The sequence below is a fragment of the Mauremys mutica genome, chromosome 7, assembly GCF_020497125.1.
Source record: "Mauremys mutica isolate MM-2020 ecotype Southern chromosome 7, ASM2049712v1, whole genome shotgun sequence".
In the NCBI taxonomy this organism is placed as follows: Eukaryota; Metazoa; Chordata; order Testudines; family Geoemydidae; genus Mauremys; species Mauremys mutica.
In genome coordinates, this window is record NC_059078.1 from 35,096,114 (window position 1) to 35,112,770 (window position 16,657).

Genomic DNA, 16,657 nt, shown 5'->3' on the forward strand with positions numbered 1-16,657 from the left:
ATCACAGCTGTACAAAAAGAAAACAAGAGCATTTGTAATTAAGTTACTAAAATGAGTTGTAGCAGCCTGTAATCCCTTCATTTAATCTACTAAAATAGAGGTGGGTCTATACTCTTTCCAGTTCATGAGCTCCAAAAGCAATACCCATCTTTATTTGTTTTCCTGAGGAAATAATTTGACAGGACACAGATATATATTTTTAATGCATTGTGGTTATTAGAAGGGTGAAAAAATATTCTCTGAGCAATGCTAACAAACTATAAGTATTCCGTAAATGCCAGCTACTGTACTGACTACCCTGTTAGAGTCATTTGGGGAATCTTCTCACCCCTTCAGTCAGAATGTCTCTGGTTCATTTCCCATCATTGGTATTACGAAAAACAGTCTGGCGGTCAGTCAAACAAGGACAGTTTTACTGATAAAGCCAGAGGGGGAAGCAAATAATTTGTCAAATCCTGCTACTCCTAAACATAAAGAGAGCTGCGAATCAATACACGGAAGGCGTTAGTTTGATTCTGACTGCAGAAAGGAAAGGGCAGCAGTGTGTTTAGTGTCTCCAAGCTAATTGAGTGAGAGTGCACTCTCCATCATATCTACTTGTTACCAGAAAGGAAATGTACAAGATACAGTATACAACTTAAAGAGGTGGGGCGGGGAGGGGGATTAGAAACACTTCTCCATGTTACACCTTCTTCAATTAAGGAAAAAAACCTAGAATGTATCAGTTTCTGAAAATCAGCTCTGAATTAAACTCAATTTTATTTTTTTCAAATGTTCTATTAAAATAAAGGTCTTCCATGAGACATTTAGCCGTATTTCCTTGGATGTTTTACTTATCAGCATTATACAGAGTCCGTATACTTATCGTCTTGTGACATTCAAAACCAAGAGCTACACACTAGTAATGTGGCCATTCGATACAAAGAATCAAAACGGTTTGCTGCTTTTGCTAATGTAACTCAGCATTTGGTTTATTTTTATTTCACTCTTTTTTTTTTTTAATAAATATTGAGAATGATAGCCAGGATATCTGGAGTTTTACCAATGTAGGTGCCAACACCATAAATTGGAATGTTTGTTGACTTCACAAAACTGAAGTGGTCTATTAAAAATATGCCTGAAGACTATGCTGAGAGCACTCATAACTTTTAAAGGACACTGAAGGAGGCAAAATATTTGAAAGATTCAAGATTGACGTGACTTGTTTAGGCTTGTTAGCAAGTCACTGGCTGTCCTAAGAGTCTGAATTCACTATTTTTCCTGTGCTCTTACTTTCACTTTGCACCACTGGATCATATGTATGATCCAAAAGCAGGAGGTGCACACACTCCATTTTGTGACCATGGCCCTCATGAAAAAGCATTACATACATTTATCTTCACCAGTTGATGCGTCTCTGGTTGGTTTCACACTTTCTAGGCAAGTAAAAAAAAATTGTGCGGTGGGGCGCTGTCTGGCTAAAGATTTAATCTGGTAATGTATCTTCTCTTGCCACTGGATAACCTTTACACTAAAAGCTCATTCCTCAATTGCTCAAGACAGCTGGAGGGGAGGGAGGCAAAACTGGCTCACAGCCACCTTTCTGTCTAACCTGATCCTGGGCTGTCCCCCAGCATACATTAGAGCAGCCACAGAGACTGTTCCGCTGAGTGAGGATTGGCTGACTGCAGCACACGCCAGTCTCATTGCCAGAATAGTCCCCATATCACCCCAGAATGCCCTCTGTGCAGTACAGAGTTAATGCCATAAAACTGGTTCTATTTTGAATTACAGGAAAAAGGTCAGGTTGGTTCACACTCTATTGGAAGTAGTTTGCCCATCTCTAGAACTATAACCACAGAATCAGAATAGACATTGAATAATCTGTCCAAAGGGCACAAAATACATGATCCATCAACACCAAAACTAAATCAAATTAGAACCCATTAGCTCTCATGGTTGTGAACTTTGCTGTGACCATAAACCTTCAGCTGTCACAATGTTCTCTCTGTATTTTTGCTAGACATGTTAAAAACATTAATATAAGCCCAAAAAGTGATATATGTGTGTATGTGTATATATATATATATATATATATATATATATATATATATATATATATATATATATATATATATATATATATATATATATATAATCACTAAATATCAGACACTATAACTACTGTACAAGCTACCATTTATCCCCTCAAATCCTTTTTTGTAACAGTGTGTAATATATCATAGCTTATCGCCTTTGACATGACAAAGGATCTATTACTGCCAGCTTTCTAACTTCACAACCAGATAATTAATTCTCATTCCTACATCAGGGAAAGTACTTGGAAGTTAATAATAGACTAAGGAGCACCTTGTTAAGAAGCCTCTCACTTTCATTATGTTTGCTCTCATATTTTGCCTGATTGCTCAAGAGAGAAAACATACATATTCAGTGACGGATAACAAGAACACCTTACTGAGAAAAGAGGATGCATGAAATAATTGCCAAGAAGTATAAGAGATGAGTTTTTGTTTGTTTGTTCATTTTGAAGTACATTTTAGGAATGTTAACTAAAAGTGAAAATACCCACCCAAATTTTATGCTATTTCTTGCTAGACAGTGTTGAGTTCAGGAAACTGTTGTGACCTTCATTAAGAACATAAGAATGGCCCTACTGGGTCAGACCAAAAGTCCATCCAGCCCAGTATCCTGTCTACCGACAGTGGCCAATGCCAGGTGCCCCAGAGGGAGTGAACCTAACAGGCAATGATCAAGTGATCTCTCTCCTGTCATCCAGCTCCACCCTGTGACAAACACAGGCTAGGGACACCATTCCTTACACATCCTGGCTAATAGCCATTAATGGACTTAACCTCCATGAATTTATCTAGTTCTCTTTTAAATTCTGTTATAGTCCTAGCCTTCACAACTTCCTCAGGTAAGGAGTTCCACAGGTTGACTGCGAGCTGTGTGAAGAAGAAGTTCCATTTATTTGTTTTAAACCTGCTACCCATTAATTTCATTTGGTGGCCCCTAGTCTTATATTATGGGAACAAGTAAATAACTTTTCCTTATTCACTTTCTCTACACCACTCATGATTTTATATACCTCTGTCATATCCCCCCTTAGTCTCCTCTTTTCCAAGCTGAAAAGTCCTAGCCTCTTTAATCTCTCCTCATATGTGACCCGTTCCAAACTCCTAATCATTTTAGTTGCCCTTCTCTGAACCTTTTCTAATGCCAGTATATCTTTTTGGAGATGAGGAGACCACATCTGTATGCAGTATTCAAGATGTGGGCATACCATGGATTTATATAAGGGCAATAAGATATTCTCCATCTTATTCTTTATCCCTTTTTTAATGATTCCTAACATCCCATTTGCTTTTTTGACTGTCACTGCACACTGCGTGGATGTCTTCAGATAACTATCCACAATGACTCCAAGATTTCTTTCCTGATTAATTGTAGCTAAATTATCCATCATCATATTGTACGTATAGTTTGGGTTATTTTTTCCAATATGCATTACTTTACATTTATCCACATCAATTTTCATTTGCCATTTTGTTGCCCAATCACTTAGTTTTGTGAGATCTTTTTGAAGTTCTTCACAGTCTGCTTTGGTCTAAACTACCCTGAGCAGTTTAGTATCATCTGCAAATGTTGCTACCTCAGTGTTTACCCCTTTCTCCAGGCTAGCAACAACTGTGATACAGCAACAGCATGCTTCATTTCAGGGGCATTCATCACTACTCAGTCTAGCAAACGTTCTAGCTTCCATCCAAAACTATCTACTAGCAGTTTGCTTCCCCACTGGAGGTATGTCTTCACTATACAGTTAACTCAGGTGATTGGCATCTGGGTCTGAGAAGCCAAGTTAGCCTAGCCTGAGTAAATGCATCTCCTCAGCAAAGTCCATGCCCTGTTATTGTGTCCTCACTGTTTCTGCACTCACCTGTGGTGTGTCTAGGGGCATATCCCAGGAGGAGTTGTGCTGAGGCACTCTAGAATTCTTTTCCAGTCAATTGTGTCAACTCCAGGAAAATCTGTCTGTCCTTGGGGGGGGGGGGCGGGGAGAATTATGGGAAGGGCACTGCAGGACTATCAGCACATGAGTGATCTTCCCTGCATCATCACTGCAAAGTGAGCAGGTTCCAGCCAGGGTTAAACTGGAGCCTGGTTTTTAACCTATGTTCCAGCCATGTCACTTAAAGCACCTTCAAACCTGGATCAGAAATTTTTCTATGTGTGTGGGGGGGGGGGGGGAACTCAGGTAATAGCCTGGGTTAAGTGTTCAGTGAACAGATACCCAGAGTGTTTCATTCAGGGAGTGAAAAGTCATTACAAGAGTTTTTTTTCCCCCGAGATAGAAGGGAGTTTCCTAAAGATTCCCACTTCCCCCATCAGAAAGTTCATCTTCTTACATTTGTAACTTTATAGGTCTTTGCTGGGTTACAAATCAGCAAAAGAAAAACCTTTTGAGTGTGTGAAGAATGAAGCCATGTCTGAAATAATTTTATATAATTCAGAAAACACTGATATCTTCTTCCTTAGGTCAGACCAGTTGTCTATTCAAGTGTTTGTTTTTTGTTTGTTTGTTAGTTAATTAAAATGCATTACAAAATGTTACTACTACATAGTGATACTGACTTCATTAGCAAGGTAACAAAGCCTATGAACAAATACAGACTGCAAACCTATGAAGATTTATTTAGTTTTGAGCAAACGAGCCTATGCATAAGTCTTTGCAGCATTGGGGTAACACAGAGGGAAGTGCTGTGTTACAGTTACAAAATACAGCTATATTATGTAACAAATTCATGTAATTCATCCTCAGGATTACATCCTCACACTCTTATCCATAAAACCCAAACCAAACAAGATGCAGAAGAAAGAATTAAAACAAGTTTTAAAAAAGAAATGACATGGAGCAAGGAACATCAGTTCATCTATGTTGCATGAAAAGGGAATAGTTAAAGATAGACTCATAACTATCTATGGTCACCAGTGTCAAAAGCATCTATTAGTGCATAGACATGATTCCTGTTCCCTGGCTATACCCCCAAGACCATCCACAGAACAATATCTGAGCTACAGTGCATGTTTAATACTTTAGACTATCACTGCTGGTGCACGAGTAACAGCTCTAGGTAAGGTTCCCTAAGTATTTCCACTCCAAGACCCTTTTTTAAATCTTTCCATAAATTTCCTAAATGTTCACATTGCAACAAGATGGTCTGTCCTCTATAAGGGGGTTGGGGCCTGGTGCTAACCAACCCTACTCCAAGGCATGGCCCCTTTAAGAACAGATAGTTCTGAGAAGAATCACCAGACCCAGCCAGAAGTTGGAACTGGAGCCGGGTGCCCAAGACATGTGACTACCTGAGGGTCACAAAGAGTTAGCTCAGTCAAGCAAAAGCCTAGTCAGGAGAGACTTTCAGGGAGACTCTGCTTTGATAGAGCCAAGATGTGGGCTGCAGAAGCTGTGAGGATTCAAGGAAGGCCTTTGAGTCCCTGCCCCAAGGGAAGGAGTGAGCCTAGGGACTGGAGCTAGACAGACACCTGGGTAGGGTTGCCAACCCTCTAGGATTGTCCTGGAGTTCTTCAGGAATTAAAGATTAATCTTTAATTAAAGATATGTCATGTGATGAAACCACCAGCAATTCATCCAATCAAAGTTAGCAACCCTAGGCCCGGGGGAGGTCTCTTCAAAGAGGTCTAAAGTGGGAAAAGCAGACCTCCCCCACTCAGAGGCAAAGGGGAGAGCTGAGAGAGTGAGCCAGGGTCGGAAGCCTTGAAACAAGGGTAAATTGGAAGCCATGAGGAAAGAAGGATCTGAGCCTAGAAGGGCAAAACAAGTGTGATGTGATTGGATGGTATTTTGGGGGTGTGTGGGGGGCCTTAATAAATTAAATCCCAAGATGGGGATTATTATTTTAAAGCTCCTACGTGTACCTGAGTTGAATAGAGGACCAGCACGGGGAAGGGAGGCAGGGTGACTGCACTGTCATGCTAAAGCATGTGTGCTCTGGGACCACACCCTGAAACACACATAGTGACCTGAAACTGTCCAGACCTGGTCTCTGCTCAAATGTGAAATGTTCTTGAACATGTGACCAAACATTCAGTGCCAGTTACTATAAGTCTAGTTTTCTAGGAGAGAGAAAAAAAATTACAAAATTAAAATTAGTGAATTTAAAACACCCCTAAAAATAGCTTTTCTGTACATAAAGTATCTCAAAACTCTTAGTTTATCTGCACAAGGTTGTGACTCAAAATATCAGACCTTAAATCCATCACTGGTACAAGACTGAATACTGCCCCTCCTGGGCCTCAAACTAATTTTTAGTTGTGATATTCCACCATTTGGGAGAAAGAAGGCAAAGTTTCTCAGGCATGTAGATTTTAAACAAATGGCAGCTGTTAGAAGCAGCTCAGAGATTTTGAATGTTAAAATTAATTTGAGAGATGGGTTAGTGGGCAGAGTGCAGATGAAACAGCCAAAGATGCATGTTACAGCCATTTTATTACACGACTTTACAGTTTATTGCATTACCATCAACACATTTTACACAACTCCCACACACTATATTCCAGAAAGGTAAGATTGTTTCCCTAACAATAGCTTGTGTATTAAATGTATAGGACACTCAAAATAGCCAATACTATTGAGGTTTACATTTAACAAGGGAGACATGAAGATAGAGATCACTATGCATGGCTATGTATAGAAAGAGCACTTTATTTCTTTTACAAAACAGATCAACATAAAGACTACCGTAGGTGACCTTAAAAAGAAATATTTACTTTATCACAACATTGACTTTACCGAAGTAAAAATAGAATATTTTTCTATACAGTCTTTAGAATATAATATCATAGCAAGACACTTGTACAACTCTACAATGTTTCCTTTGGTAGGTGACACAAGGTGAAAGATATCAGAAATGTAAAGAGAAACGATACCCATTTACCATTTGAGTTAAAAAAATTATCCTGTTATATTTAGCAACTAACTGGCAAACATAACTGGGTGTGAGCTGTCCTTTTCTGACAACATCCTCTGGCACCTGATCCACTGAGTAGCATTGACCATGGCCTTGGGAGGAGGAGGATGTGAGATGAGTTTCGCTTTCTAGCAGGATGAAGGTTTGTTGCTTTGGCGACTGCTACAAAGGAATGACAGGATACAATATAAGAACCTAGGGGCATAATTCCAGGTGCCAGTAGGGGCACAATGGAGAAGAGGGGAGGGGCTAATGAAGACTCCTATCTCGCTGATCACATCCCCTTGGAGCTATAAAACTCCTCCTTCCAATTTAGCTGCCCCCACTTAGCATTCAGAAACTCAGCATTATTCCTGCATACATTAAGGATGGGGAAAGAGGCTCCTGCACCTTCTCCCCTGCCCAGGCAGTGCAAGTCAGAACTTAGACCTAAGTGATGACCACTACTATTATTTGTCCACTGACATTTTGGGGCTGAAAGGTGGGGGAAGATCACCTGAAAGATAAACAAACAATTACAAATTACAATTGTCCTTGTTGCTTAAGTAAATTTTAAAAATTGCCTTTCAATTATGGGTCAAATGGAAGTTATTCTTGGGGAGAAGACTGGACTAGTGTTTTTTCAGACGTATTAAATTCTCTCTCCTTCAGGCTTTCAGATATTAAATTATTTCTGACTGAATCTAATCATAGTCAATTGCTCTCCTTATCTGATAAGAGAGAAAATATATACATATCTCTAATCAACTGGTTCCTTTCCTGTATCATTGTAATGCAGCCCTTTGCCTTATCAATACAGCACAAAGACACATTCCACTTCCAAAGTTAGTGAGAAGGAACAGGTGATATTTTTCACTCAGAGCTCATGTATTCAGACTGACTAGCTGCTACTGCACAGCATGTACACCAGTTCATTATTGTGAAGGTCTGAATTGTGACCCTCTGCAGCGCAGCCTTAAACAGTGCTGAGAAGTCATTTTTCCCCCCAGTCTATATGTACTATGTATGACTGAATTAATGGTGCAGTTTAAATTGTTGCTAAAATGAATAAAGTTTGCTTTGTTTTGCAAAAACGAAATAAGAATATTAGTGTCCTGCATCTGCCAGAACACTCATTGCCTGTCCTTTTGAAATCAGCAGATTGGGTCGGTTCATTACTATTCCATTCACCCAGAGCTATTTGCAATAGCAAACACAGCAATCCTGGGCCCACTGAACAAGGGAGAGAGTTGTTTACCATCAACAAAGAATCTTTTACCTTTACAAGGAAAAATGCATATTAGCCTTTACTAGCAAAGAGAAAACAACTATGATTCCCATTTGATAGGTTTGGATCTCATGACAGATGTGTCAGGCTTTGCAGGAGGTATTCCTTGCTCCCAGAATTAACCCATAGCATACTGTAATGTAGAGAAGTTATTGGTGTGCACAGGAAAGTCTTCTTAGATGTACATGTGGCTCAGAATTTAGTAAAATACTGAGCAATATCCTAACAATAATATATTAAGTTTTCTCAGGAACACTTGCATCCCAAATGTCTCCCACTGGTATTTTCCACTTGCTTCCCAAGTGCTTACATCTTCTCTTGCACCCAGGGTACCCAAGTAATAAAGAATGATCATCAGCAAGCCCTGGAACATACTGAGGCTAGAGAACACAATGCCTTTAGGAAACATACTGAGGCCAAAACATGCAGTCTTGGGAGTTCTTAAAAATATGGCAATGTAAAGATTGTCTCAATAAATAAGCACGCTCACTCCTAGAGAACTTAGAAGATGAACAGCTCTTTGCACAATTATCAAAAATACCTGTGGGACAATGCACAGGCCAAATTCTATTTTCCACCTTCATCTTTTCTAGTTTCATCCCAGGAACTCTTTGGAGTTTAGATGCATGGGGTTGGTAAGGCAGAATCAGGCCTATTTTTCCAAGGAAATGTCTGTCAAGAGTGACTTTTAGGTAGAGGTGTTCAAAAAGCATAAATCAAAGCAAGGTGACTAACTCCCATTGACTTGAGCATCAAACTGTCTTTTATGCTTTTGAAATCCCCCCCCTCCCAGTTACATTTTTAGGTTTGCCCCTGAAAAACAACTGAGAAGCCTTGAAGAGGATTCACAACAGGAGGCTTAGACAAAGAGGTCTGTACCTCAGGGGTGGACAATTTTCTAGGTGTGATAGTCAGGTAGAGGTCGGGGGAAAGTACTCACACAGGACTGGACTCAGAGAAACTAAGGATCTGTCAGACTTCATAACAAGCCAAAAGAATCTTCCCTAGAAAGGAGAGGAAGTTGAGGAAGTCAGCAAATCTGCAGTGCCCTCTGCCTCTATCTAGACTTGGTTTCCTCCCATTGCTCCAAGTCAGGAACCAGGGCCTTGGAGGGAGGTCAAGTAGGCAAATGTGTGGTGGCATGAACACATCCTCTACTGCAGGGGTCGGCAACCTTTCAGAAGTGGTGTGCCGAGTCTTCATTTATTCACTCTAATTTAAGGTTTCGCGTGCCAGTAATACATTTTAACGTTTTTAGAAGGTCTCTTTCTCTAAGTCTATAATATATAACTAAACTATTGTTGTATGTAAAGTAAATAAGGTTTTTAAATTGTTTAAGAAGCTTCATTTAAAATTAAATTAAAATGCAGAGCCCCCTGGACCGGTGGCCAGGACCCAGGCAGTGTGAATGCCACTGAAAATCAGATCGCGTGCCGCCTTTGGCACACGTGCCATAGGTTGCCTATCCCTGCTCTATTGGATTGTGCACATATGCTGTATATGCTGTGCTGGGTGCTGCAGAAGCTGGACTACATGGATCCTTCATGAAAAAGCTATTTTGTTAAATTAACAGCAGCAAATACCTTCATTCCTGTTTATGTGCTAAGTATAATTTATACTGGGTTTACTGCTTCACATTTCTGAGTGGGGCAGCATCACATGGCAAAAACCCCTTTGGAAAGGAGACTTCGGCCAAGAAAAATGAGGCAAATACTGAAACTTAGGGGAAAAAAAGTGCTATAAAATCCTTTATGTCCACTGAGAGCAAACAGGAGATTAAAAATAATACATTACATTCTAATGCAGGAAATCAAATTAATTGTTCAAAACCAGATATGATTTGTTAATTATCTAAAACTGATGATTTTGAAAGGAATTATACAATCTCTTATACATCACTGTCCAAGTCCCAGTCCGACCCTTTCCTATATTTACAGTTAAGAAGGAAGTCTTCTGATGACATGTCTCAAGGGGAATGAGACACCACTCTTAAGGCGCATAAATTGGAGCTTAAAGTCATACTGGAAAATTAATTGTGATCAAAGGTCACATTTTTGTATTGTCAATGCTTCTGAATAGAGCTGGTCTGATTATTTGCTGCAGACTGTTTATCCATTTGGATCAGGCCCTTTAATCTATTTATCCACTAAAAGATCATGAGTTTTACAAACTGGGATTGAAATTGATGAATATGTTGTATTAAATTACTTCAGCCTATGGGCTTCTGATGCACTGTTTGCGTGCAAGCATATTTGGAATATGCTATTTTAGATGGTCACCAACATCTCAGCCTATTTTTTTCTTTCCTGGATTGGATGACCAGAAATCCCTCATTGGGAATGAAACGAATATATCAGTGGAATAACAGAGACTTTGTGGCATGCCTGGGTTTGCCTGTCACCTAATGATATGTAAAATAAGGACTTTACATCTAGTTATGTCATTTATCAGGGATGCATCAGTATCCCGGAAATTCATAAGTCACATCTTGTGCGTAATCAAGGTACCAATAGAAGCAAGCAGGGGATATCAGCAATCCTGAATCATCTGGGTTTTTCTGAACATAGCTTTGAAAGTTTCTTTGGAAACAAAAACTTTTATTTGCCCCCCCCCTTTTTTTTTTTTTAAACAGAGAGAAAGAAAGAGATTCTCTAAGAATTGGGCTCAGGCATGCGCTTTGCACAGGACTGGCCGAAGGAACAAAATGGAAGCAGGCATATATAAAGCCTAGCAGCATGGAATATATCAAATTGGAACTCAGTCCTGAAAACACTTACATTTAGGTGGTCATCTGACTCTGCAGACAGAAAGGAGCCCATGCTTTGTACCAGAACCATTTGGCCCTAACTTAATATTACACAGAAAAAAGATGTTTAAAAAAAAACCCAAAACCTTGCAGTTGCAAGGTCAAGCACTCAGTAGTTAAGGAAGCCAGGGGTCCTGTGTAAAAACAAAACAAAAAACAAAACAAAAACACTATGCGCATGTTATTAAAGATTTATCATAATGCATGCGCATAAGGGAATATAGTTAAGGTTGCAGGCTTTTTTTTTTTCTAGAAACATGGGCAAAACAATATATTTTTCCATAACTTTGTTCTTGGAAATGTCTGAGTCCTTTTGGTAGAAATTTTCAAAAGACATTCAGCTTGAGCAGATATCCAGCTTGGAACATTTCAGCCCAAATGATTAAAGTTTGGCAAAGTTATAAGCAACCAAAATGGGAAGTGCTGCCCAACCTTAACAATAGGCAGTTCTACCAGCCCTGCCTATGATAAACATTGATGTCAGCATTCAGTTATTGTAGCAGTATGACAGCAAATAAGGTGTGAAAGAAAAAGTGTCAGGGATAGGATCCAATAAAGTCAAAATGAGGAAAACTACGGGGATGGGTGAATATAGGTGACTAATATGGGAGATCAGCGGAGGCAGGGAAGGAAGAGAGATAGGATAATGAAAAGGGAGGTGTATACACTAGGAATGGAATGCCAGCCATCCCTCCCCGGGGGTTAGGAGAGGGTAGGGGGAGCATATGACCCAATTAGCAGAGGGCACAGGAGTGCATAAGAGTTACAGGGATCCCCTGAGTACAGTATTTACATTCTAGTTCACTAAACAGTGAGGTGGTAGGCCACCCAGAGGTGACATGCCATATGACAGTTTATCTCCCTGGCTGACCATTGCATATTGTGTCTCTAACAAGTGGAGTCTATTTGCATACTGTGTCAAATACTAATGAAGAGATTGCAGGGATTGAAAAAAAAATGAATGGGAAGAGGTGAACAGTGGGGGAGGGAACCCTGTTTACAGTTAAAGAACAAATAACTTGTCTAATATAACTAGGGGGTCTCAGCCATCTTGGTTGAAAAATGCTGTGACGAGGACTTTGGGTAAGCAGAACCTTATTAGACAAGACGGCATCTTGTTAGTTATGTTTAAGCTCTAGAATTCATGTTATGGTTTTATTTTAGATGTAATCCTTTGTTTCCATTAATCCTACTTGCCATCATTTGAATCTCTGTTCTTTGTTAAATAAGATTATTCTTGTTTTCACTATAAATATATTTAAGTGCTTTAGAAAGACAAGGTGGGTGAGGTAATACCTTTTATTGGACCAACAGAATTAACCTCATCCACCTTGTCTCTCTAATATCCTTGGGCTGACACAGCTACAGCAACATTGCATATAGCATATGTAAGTGCTGTGAGTTAAGTGGAGAAATGATCCCGAGGTGAAACTGATAAGCCAGTGTGTATTATTCCCTTGGGAGCAGCGGATCTGTGTGTGTCCAGAGGAACAGGGGCTGGACGCGCCAAAGGGATGAGCAGAGGACTCAGGGATTGGAGTTTGCCTACCACTAACTTGTGAAGAGAAAGTGGGGCCTGGAGGGGAGTGCTTGTGTTTCCAGTAGCTGCTGGAGTCAGAGCACTGACCCATGGCAGGCACCGACAGGGCTTTCTCCCACTAAGGATATGGGTAGCGAGGCACCATATGACCCTGGGTATCCCTGGGAAGCATCACAGAGTCATCACAGAGTACCCCTGGAAACAGCCAGCAGGGAGACCCACAGTTTTGCCCATGTACTTAAGGCTGAATTTTGCACCTTAGTTGCTTTCTTATTTGGGGGTGGATGGCTTCCCTCTAAAGCTCAAAAACCAGAAGGCAATTTAAAAAAATCATTAATCTAATTTCTAATTTCTTTTAAGGCAAATGTAATTCTTGGGAGGGCCAAGTGATGATTTTGGAGTGCTTGGGGTTGGCAATACTTAGTATCTCAAATAGCTGAGCACCTCACACACACTCACCCCCACCATTTCACAGTGTGTATACTTGTTCCTAGCCATGTTGGATTAAGTCAGGCCCCCCAAAATCACATGATTATCTTAAAAAGCAAGAGATTTTTTTAAAGGAAAAAAATATAAATTTGGGGGCTGTTTTACTTGTCTTCTGATTTCTGAGCTTTACTCCTATGAGGGCTAGAAATTTTTAAATGAAAGTCATGATTCTCATGCAATCTCTTGATTCCAGCATCTATTCTGAAGCTTTAAAAACACAAACAAACATTAATCATGAGAAGCATGATACAATCGCAAGCTGTTGCTGTGTTTTGGCTACATACGAGTTTGATGTTCAAAAACATTTACAAACAAACAGCCATGGATACTTCATCATCACTACTAGTAAGCTGTTGAATATAGGCTCTCTCTTTTTTGCAAAAAGAAATAGAAAAAGAGAATGATTGCTGATCATCTGTAATTAATATTAGAAACCCCTAGATGTCACTGTTGATGCATAAAATGCAGACAGACCAGGGTCGGGCAAACTTTTTGGACCAAGGGCCGCATCAGGTTTCCAAAATTGTATGGAGGGCCGGTTAGCAGAGGCTGTGCCTCCCCAAACAGCCAGGCATGGCCCGGCCCTGCCCCCTATCCGACCTCTCCTGCTTCTCACCTCCTGATGGTCCCCCAGGACTCCTGCCTCATCTAACTCCCCCCCGTTCCCTGACTGCCCCCCGCCACCGCATCCAACCTCCCCTCCTTCCTGACTGCTCCCCCGGGGGACCCCTGCCCCATCCAACCACCCCTTCTCCTTGACCGCCCCTGGAATCCCTGCCCCGACTGCCCCCTGCCACCCCATCCAACCGCCCCCCTCCTTCCTGACTGCGCCCAGGGACTTCGGCCCCCATTCAACCCCCGTTCCCCACCTCTGACTGCCCCGCCCCCTATCCACAGCCCCGCCCCCTGACCACCACCCTGAACTCCCCTGCCCTCTATCCAACCTCCCCCCACTCCCTGCCTCCTTACCACACTGCCTGGAGCACCAGTGGCTGGCAGCGCTACAGCCGCGCCGCCCAGAGCACCAGGACAGGCAGCCGCACCGCCCGGAGCCAGCCACGCCACCGTGCAGCACAGAGCACCGGGTCAGGCCGCAGCTCTGCAGCCCTGCCGCCCAGAGCATTGCACCGGCAGCGGAGTGAGCTGAGGCTGCAGGGGAGGGGGAACAGCAGGGGAGGGGCTGGAGACGAGCCTCCCAGGCCAGGAGCTCAGGGGCTGGGCAGGAGGGTCCCACGAGCCTCTGAGACAGACCATTTATATTTGTCTAAAAAATGCATTTTTTTAAACTTATCTGCTGACCTGAAAGTATATTACTAAAGATGAATGGCCCATCTCAGATATACCCATCACTTCCTCAGAGTCCCAGCCACACACTGTTGCTGCCATCTTAATGCTCCTTGGCTATTCCTGGTTCTGGAAATGGAAGTATTGATATATCAGGAGAAATGATATTCTTATGCTATTTCTGTCTTAGCTTTGTAGACCCAAGATGTTCTAATAAGACAGAGATAACCATTCAAAGAACTTTTGCATGCCGTGGCAAGCACTAGCTTTATTCTCTATCTTTGTGATCCCAAATCTGGCTATGTTGCCCTTGGAAACAGTCACTGTACTCACTACTTCCAGGCATTATGCTAGCAGCTGTACACAGGAAAATCCAATGGACTTCCACAAACTAGCAGATATGCCCCAGTGGACCATTTATGTTGTTTATGTTGCCACCTAACTTCCCTCTTCCCCAATTAAATCATTTTTGGCTTGTTTAAACAACTGTAAACACACTCACATTTTCCAAGTAATGCTGCAGAAGCTGGTTTTTAGGATCAATTGAGGGGCAGGGGGAACCGTGAAGTGATCTTGAAAGGAAGTTCAGAGCTTAAGTGGCAGCACATGGGAGTAGGCACAGAGACATCTATCTGCGAGAGGCACCGAAATGGGTATCAAGGTTGGAAGGAGAGGGTGCTGCTGAGCAGAGAAGGCAGGTGGGGAAGCAAAGGAACCAGGTTTGAGATGCAAGAAGATTGCTTGATATTTGCCTTTGAAAGTGAGAATGAGGAAATGGCACTTGATGTGCACCATGATGGGGTGTCAGTAAAGTGAGTCAAGGAGGGTATGATATGGTTGCAGCAATGGGCAAGAGGTAGTGAGGCTGGTATCAAAGAGACCCAGGAAGAAGCCATTCCTAGGGGCCAGACTAGTAATCTGGCAGTTGGAATAGAAAAGGGTACGGTTGTGAAAGCCAGAGGGAGGAATGAGAGGATTTGATCCCAGCCTGGATAGGCCAAGAAATGGAGTGGAAGGAGTCAGAGCTGATTCCCAAGTCAGAATGACTGGGAGGATGGGGGTGTTACTGACCATAACAGAGGATGCAGCAGTGGAGAGTGGTTCGGAGAGAAGGTGATGGGGAGCCATCCCAAAGGAGACAGACAGATGGTGACAGGTGGGAGAACGAAGTGCAGGAGATAGGTCCAAAGAGGAGAAATATATTGGAGTGTGTCAGAGTAGAGGCAATGGGAGCAGAGGTCGTCACCGAAGGACAAGGTGTGGATGGAGAAGCGGAGGGGCCACTGTGGGGCTTCCACAGAGAGAGGGAAGAGAAGTCGAAAGAGTGGCCAGAGAAGTCAAGATATGATGCTGAAGAGGAGCGAGCAGAAACAACAGACGTGTGCAGGGAAATGAGGCTGGGGATGGGGAGGCCAGAGCCTTAGCCAGGAAGAAGCCTTTGGAGGATTCGATAAGTGGCCCTGTGAGTGCAGCATCCCTGGAGTGGGAGAGCGGGAGCCAGGCTGGGGTAGATCCAGGCCTGAGTCAGAAGTAGGAGAGTGCAAATGCAAGTTGCAGACAGCCCAGTCAGTGATTTTGAGAGATATGGGGAAGAGAGAGTTGGGATGGCAGCAAGAGAGACAGGTGGGTCATGGGTAGGACTGGGTGCATTCTAGTCAATTTTAGTGCATGTACTAGCATTTTACAAACATTAGTGAAGTGATTCATCAACATTTACAGGAGATAAACAATAGCAGGAAGTAGAGATGGTTGGAAAACAGTTTGTTTACCACAGAATTTTCAATTTTCAATTATATAGGCAGAAAACTGAAGTATTTTGATTCAAAATGGTGCTGTGGTGCCTCATGGGAGTTGTAGTTCAGATGCCTTATGCACCCATTCTCTTCCATAGGCTGGACTCTGGCCAGACTACATCTTCCATGATGAACTGCTTTCTCCTCTTGATAAGGAGAGGGAGTGAGTCATAGAAGTCCCTAGCTGTGGTGCATCATTGGAAATGTAATCCAGACAGAAACCCCATCTGCAGTGCAATTTTGAATGGAAACCTTTTGGTTTTCAGCCAAAATGAAAAACATAATTTTCAGGCATTTGTTTTTTAGATAAAATATTTCCCCCACCCCCACCCCAGAAAGCAGATTTTCATTTTTCAAATGCAATTTTATCTCAGAAAACAGTTTCAGTGGAAAATTTTGGCCAGTCCTAGCAAAAAGTTAAGGTGACTTGACCTAAATAAAGCCAGATTTAAAAAACAAAACAAAAACCCTCAGCACTGAAAGTGTTGC

General features: G+C 41.9%; 1 long non-coding RNA gene across 2 annotated transcripts in view; it reads right to left on the reverse strand.

Moving 5' to 3' along the window:
• Positions 1-6,705: 6,705 nt before the first annotated feature.
• The window catches only part of LOC123374783, a 35,136-nt gene continuing 25,184 nt past the window's right edge, over positions 6,706-16,657 (reverse strand). Inside the window, exons 5-6 of one of the 2 annotated variants that reach the window (XR_006581197.1) lie at positions 9,197-9,260; positions 6,706-7,151 (exon numbers count right to left, since the gene is read on the reverse strand). This is a non-coding gene — a long non-coding RNA (uncharacterized LOC123374783). The remainder of the gene's footprint in view (positions 7,152-9,196; positions 9,261-16,657) is intronic. The other variant, XR_006581198.1, reaches the window with a different exon arrangement.